This window comes from Drosophila albomicans, chromosome 2L, assembly GCF_009650485.2.
Source record: "Drosophila albomicans strain 15112-1751.03 chromosome 2L, ASM965048v2, whole genome shotgun sequence".
Classification (NCBI taxonomy): domain Eukaryota; kingdom Metazoa; phylum Arthropoda; class Insecta; order Diptera; family Drosophilidae; genus Drosophila; species Drosophila albomicans.
The window spans coordinates 29143012-29149197 of NC_047628.2; positions in this window are offsets into that span (position 1 = coordinate 29143012).

The window sequence follows — 6186 nt, forward strand, 5'->3', positions numbered from 1 at the left end:
AAGTGTCATAAAAATATATTGTTCAGTAATAAATAAATATAATATTAAATGCCTAATCTTGAATATAATGAAAAAAAATACTCAATCTAAATTAAATTTAAATAACATAAAATAATATAGATATTTCTTTTAATGAAATTAAATGACTTTCAATCTAAATTAATTAAATTTCCTAAAATAAAATATATATTTCTTTTAATACAATTAAATTACTTTCAATCCTAAAATAAAATATATATTCCTTTTTATACAATTAAATGACTTTCAATCTAAATTAATTAAATTCCCTAAAATAAAATATATATTTCTTTTAATACAATTAAATTACTTTCAATCCTAAAATAAAATATATATTCCTTTTAATACAATTAAATGACTTTCAATCTAAATTAATAAAATTTCCTAAATTAAAATATATATTTCTTTTAATGCAATAAAATAATTCTCCATCTAAAATAAATTGAAATTGTCATAAAATAAAATACATATTCGTATTCATTATTCGAAATGTGTCGAATGATTACCATGCAATCCTCTTTTGCCATATAGCAGGTAATCCCTTTGAAATGAGAATGTAAATCCCGATGTTAACATTAGCGCATATTTGCTGCTTACCAAACGCGAGCAACAGCGGGACATGTCTCCGGTTTCAATTGCAGCTCACACACATTCGCACTCACTCACACACACTCACTCACTCACCTCTCTGTTGAATACTCAACACTCTCTTATACCAACCACCGCTTGCGGCTCACCCCTCAACAGCACTCAGCTGAACACTTGGCTTCCACACGGCCACAAGTTTTGTCGCTTTGGGTGGTGAGTTTTGTGGTGGTGAATTTGTGCGATTTGAATTGAAACTGCTGCGCGTGTTGAGTCTGTGGAGAGTTTTAACAGAGGCCTGTTAATAACAGCAGCTGTTACTGTAAAACGCTTTGCATAGGGAATGCTGTTTAAATTGCAAGTTGATTTGTATTATATAATAGTATTGCCTGAATTTCATTAGAGAGATTTCATGCTGCAATTTGAAGAGCTAACTAAACATTAGAGTGAGTGCAGTGCAGTCTTGCACTTGATGTCGCAATCAATATGCATAAGACTTGTTATTTTGATTTGGCAAACCCAAGTAAATGCAACCTCTTCCCCCTCTCTTCTCTTCTTCCATCCCGAATGACCAATCAATACAATACTCTATGTAGGCCTCAGCCCCAAGCTCAAGTTGAGTCTCCAACGACGGTCATCATGAAATTGGATTGACAAGAGAGTAAGAGCATTTTGGCTGCTCGACTCTCGAAACTTGTGTAAGAGTCAACTCTGTGTGTGTTTGTGTATGTGTGTGTGTGAGTCTATCCATGTGCATGAATCATGTAACCGAAGCTTTAACTTGCCATGTGAACGAACTCCGGCCGCAATAAATTTCAAATAGAACTCAACTAAGGAGCGTACACATACTTTTAGCTCTCTATAGAGTAAAGTCAACACACACACACACACACACAAAGACATACACGATTGTAAGTTGGAATTGCATTGCGTTTATTTGCAAAGACCTCACTGCAAGAGTCAATTGACTCAATAAATTATTTTTAAAGCAATCAATGCAACTTTTTTTTTTTTGGGCGACAAAAATCCAATTCGCAAAACTTTGCATTTCTCTCTGGCAAACTTAAAGTTGTCGCATTTAAGAGCTGAGCTTAAATTTTGCATAGAAAATTGTCTTGGCAACTCGGTTTAATTATGTTGACAAGCGAAGCGGCCACAAAGTGCATTTGCTTTCGCATATTAATTGTCTTGTGTGGGTGCTCTAAGCACACTCTATTAAATAGTAAAAGCCTTCTACAGAATAGATCTATGCCTACACACTCTCTTTTGCTCTCTTTAGCTAAATTGTCCAGTTAAGTAAGCAGCTTTGCTTTTGTCATGTCACCAAAAGAACACAGCAACAAAACTGCAATAACAATAACAAAATGCCTGCAACTGAGGTGAGGGCGTGTGATAGACACGATCAGCGAATGCGTTTGCTTTGACAATCGAGTAGCGCGCATTCGCTTGCACTCGGACCCGAACTTCATTATGGGACATTGCTCTCATAATTGTCAAATTTGGAGCATTTATTCCCTTATGCCCAAAATTGCACTTTTGAAAATTCCTTGGAGCTTCGGCATGGACGGGAAGAATAATGTCCCACAAATATCATGTATGTGACAAACGAGCGCAGAGTGAATAAGAAACAATAAATTATTTTTAAAGCAATCAATGCAACTTTTTTTTATTTTTTTTTTTTTTGGGCGACAAAAATCCAATTCACAAAACTTTGCATTTCTCTCTGGCAAACTTAAATTTGAAAGCTGAGCTTAAATTTTGCTAGAAAATTGTCTTGGCAACTCGGTTTAATTATGTTGACAAGCGAAGCGGCCACAAAGTGCATTTGCTTTCGTATTCGCATATTAATTGTCTTGTGTGGGTCTCTATCAAGGTGGCTTGGTAAATTTGAAATATTTTCAATTATCATGTGCAACATGTCAAGAGGCCAGATAGAGAGAGAGGGAGACAAAGAGAAGGGCAATGCATCAGTGGTGAAATTAGCCAAATTATTGAAGTAAACAGGGCGAGAAAGAGAGAGAGAGAGAGAGTGAGTGAGTGGACAAGTCTTGTTTGCGCTTAAAATTTAATTTCACGCACAATTGAGTTCATGCATAATTTTCGACTGAGGGTGATAAATTATTGCTGTTATTGCACACACACAACGCTCACACGCACACGCATACACATACACATCGAGGAGGCAAGCAAAACAAGAAACAGAACCGAGAGAAGCAGCACAATAATGACCCTAGCTAACGCCAGCTGCAGTTGCTGCTGCCTCTCTCCGCGCTTCTCACTCTCGGTTGTGTTCTGTGCTAGCTGCTAGCACTAACCATACAATACATAGATGCGTCACTTCATACAACCAAAAGGCATCATTAAAAACAGTATTATTGCCGCCCCAGTCGGGCCGTGCGCTGCGTATCGAACACCGAGCCTCTTCGGCTCATTCGAAAATTCGAAGTTCTAACGCAGCGCGCAGCGCTGAGTTCAGTCGCAGATCAAATGCGGAGCGATGAGCACGGGCGCATTTCGTTGCGCTCTGCTTTCGTTTCTATGTATGCGTGTATGTATCTACATGCGCGCCTATGTCAGTATGTGTATGCATGTGAAGTTTTGCAACGTGCAGTTGCCTCACTGACAAGCAGCTAGCGCACGTCAATTTTGTTTTGCCGCGACGAAAGTCTCGAAGAAGAGGACAACAACAATAGCTCGCGTTCTATATGTTTGCAGTTAAATGGCACTTGCACAAGGACTGCGTTGGCTCTGCTGGTGGTATGCAAGCTCAACATGTTGTGGGTCCGGGTTCAACTCCCGATCGAGAACATATGCATATTTTGTTTTTTATTTTAATGCGATTTAACTTTTTTCATTCCCTTTCAAGTTTACTGATAGAAGTAAAATTTAATAACGCATTGATTTTTGATGATTTACAATTTTGTAATTTTAAATAATAAAATAAAGCCGTAATTCCTTTTTGCAAACACTTTTTAAAACTCTATTTAACAAAGTTTGAACTTTAAAATGTTGTTTTTTACATTATTCAGATAACAATAACATCTAAGAGAAGTAAACAAAATAAGTTCAATCTTTTTTTAATTAAATACTTTTTTGTAAAGCAGGTAATAATACAATTTATACAATACAATACAATTACAGAAAAATATTAAAAACATAATTACAATAAAATATTTATTATATTTGTAACACTATGTTTTTAATACTTATATTTAAATTTTTTACCAGTTTTAATTTTAATTTATTAGAAAATTTTCTAATTTTAATTTTCAATTTAAAAATAAATTACAAAAATGTTTTTATCTTTTAAAAAAAGATTAAGCTTTTAATAATAGTAATTGTATTATTTATATTTTCTCTAATTTTCTGAAATGTTATTGTTATCTTAAAATGTAAAAAATAAAATTTTAAAGTTCAAACTTTGTTAAATAGAGTTTTAAAAAGTGTTTGCAAAAAGGAATTACGGCTTTATTTTATTATTTAAAATTACAAAATTGTAAATCATCAAAAATCAATGCGTTATTAAATTTTACTTCTATCAGTAAACTTGAAAGGGAATGAAAAAAGTTAAATCGCATTAAAATAAAAAACAAAATATGCATATGTTCTCGATCGGGAGTTGAACCCGGACCCACAACATGTTGAGCTTGCATACCACCAGCAGAGCCAACGCAGTCCTTGTGCAAGTGCCATTTAACTGCAAACATATAGAACGCGAGCTATTGTTGTTGTCCTCTTCTTCGAGACTTTCGTCGCGGCAAAACAAAATTGACGTGCGCTAGCTGCTTGTCAGTGAGGCAACTGCACGTTGCAAAACTTCACATGCATACACATACTGACATAGGCGCGCATGTAGATACATACACGCATACATAGAAACGAAAGCAGAGCGCAACGAAATGCGCCCGTGCTCATCGCTCCGCATTTGATCTGCGACTGAACTCAGCGCTGCGCGCTGCGTTAGAACTTCGAATTTTCGAATGAGCCGAAGAGGCTCGGTGTTCGATACGCAGCGCACGGCCCGACTGGGGCGGCAATAATACTGTTTTTAATGATGCCTTTTGGTTGTATGAAGTGACGCATCTATGTATTGTATGGTTAGTGCTGCTAGCTTCCTCCCTCTCTCTCTCTCTCTGTCGCTCTCGCTGCAATTGCATGCATTGTCGTCGTCGTCGTCGTTGCTCGTTTGCTACGTTCATTAATTCGCTGCCATAAAACAGCCAGGGGCATATTTTGCCTTGCTTGCATTTGCATACTTTCAGGCGGCAACACAGCAACAGCCGAACAACAGTAGGCACCTGTTACCGCGACCAGTTCCCACTTCCCAGCTCCCAGCTCGAAGCCGCCTCCAACAACACATGTCTGCTCATAATTAATGTGTAAATTGTAAAGCTGCGCTCTCGCCCATTTCCTTCTGTTTCCCTGCTTTGTGGCCGTGTTCAACAGCGCAGGCAACCAGCTCGACAACAAGAGCAGCGAGCTAGAGAGGGTGAGGCGAGGGTGGCAAGCAAGCCTAGTTAATACAAAAACAACAACAACAACATCAATAAACGACTATGACCCGGCACATGCTGGGACCCAAAATGCGTTTTGACGTTGCACAAGGCTTAATTGCATTTAGTTCGCCGATCAGATCGAAACTGAGCGGGGAACAGGTAGCAAAAGCGATTTGGCGCACAACAATTTATTAGGCAAAAAGCTTAAATTGTTTTATGCGACAACACGAAACACCAAATACTCTAATTAAACGCATTTATTTATTTATTCTAATTGCAGATTTTAATAAAATTCATAAGTACAAGCTCGACTCAAGGTAATTATTATTTATTATTATTTTCAATTTAAATTTCGCGCACAATTATTATCAGTCTAAGTACCAAAGAAATCTTTAACGGCGATGAATCATTTCAGTTGACAGCAGAATTAAGAGTTAATTAAGGCTTTTGGGTTTTTTTGTAAATACTTTTTCTCTTCGTGAATCTATTATATTATGTTTCTTACTTTGATTTTCTTTAATTACTCTAAACCGTTTAAGTAGTGAAGGTCAACTTATTTATAAACACTTGTGAAAAGCGCTCTTAAGCACACTCTATTAAATAGTAAAAGCCTTTTACAGAATAGATCTATGCCTGGACACTCTCTTTTGCTCTCTTTAGCTAAATTGTCCAGTTTAGTACGTAGCTTTGCTTTTGTCATGTCACCAAATGAACACAGCAACAAAACTGCAATAACAATAACAAAATGCCTGCAACTGTGGTGAGGGCGTGTGATAGACACGATCAGCGAATGCGTTTGTTTTGACATTCGAGTAGCGCGCACTCGCTTGCACTCGGACCCAAACTTCATTATGGGACATTGCTCTCATAATTGTCAGACTTGCAGCATTTATTCCCTTATGCCCCAAATTTCACTTTTGAAGGTTCCTTCGAGCTTTGGCATGGAAGGGAAGAATAATGTCCCACAAATATCAGTATGTGACAAACTAGCGCAGAGTGAAAATATAAAGTTGTGATCGCGAAGCATTTGCATTTCAAAATCTATATATAATAATTAATAATCGTATTTAATATCGACAAGTGAATA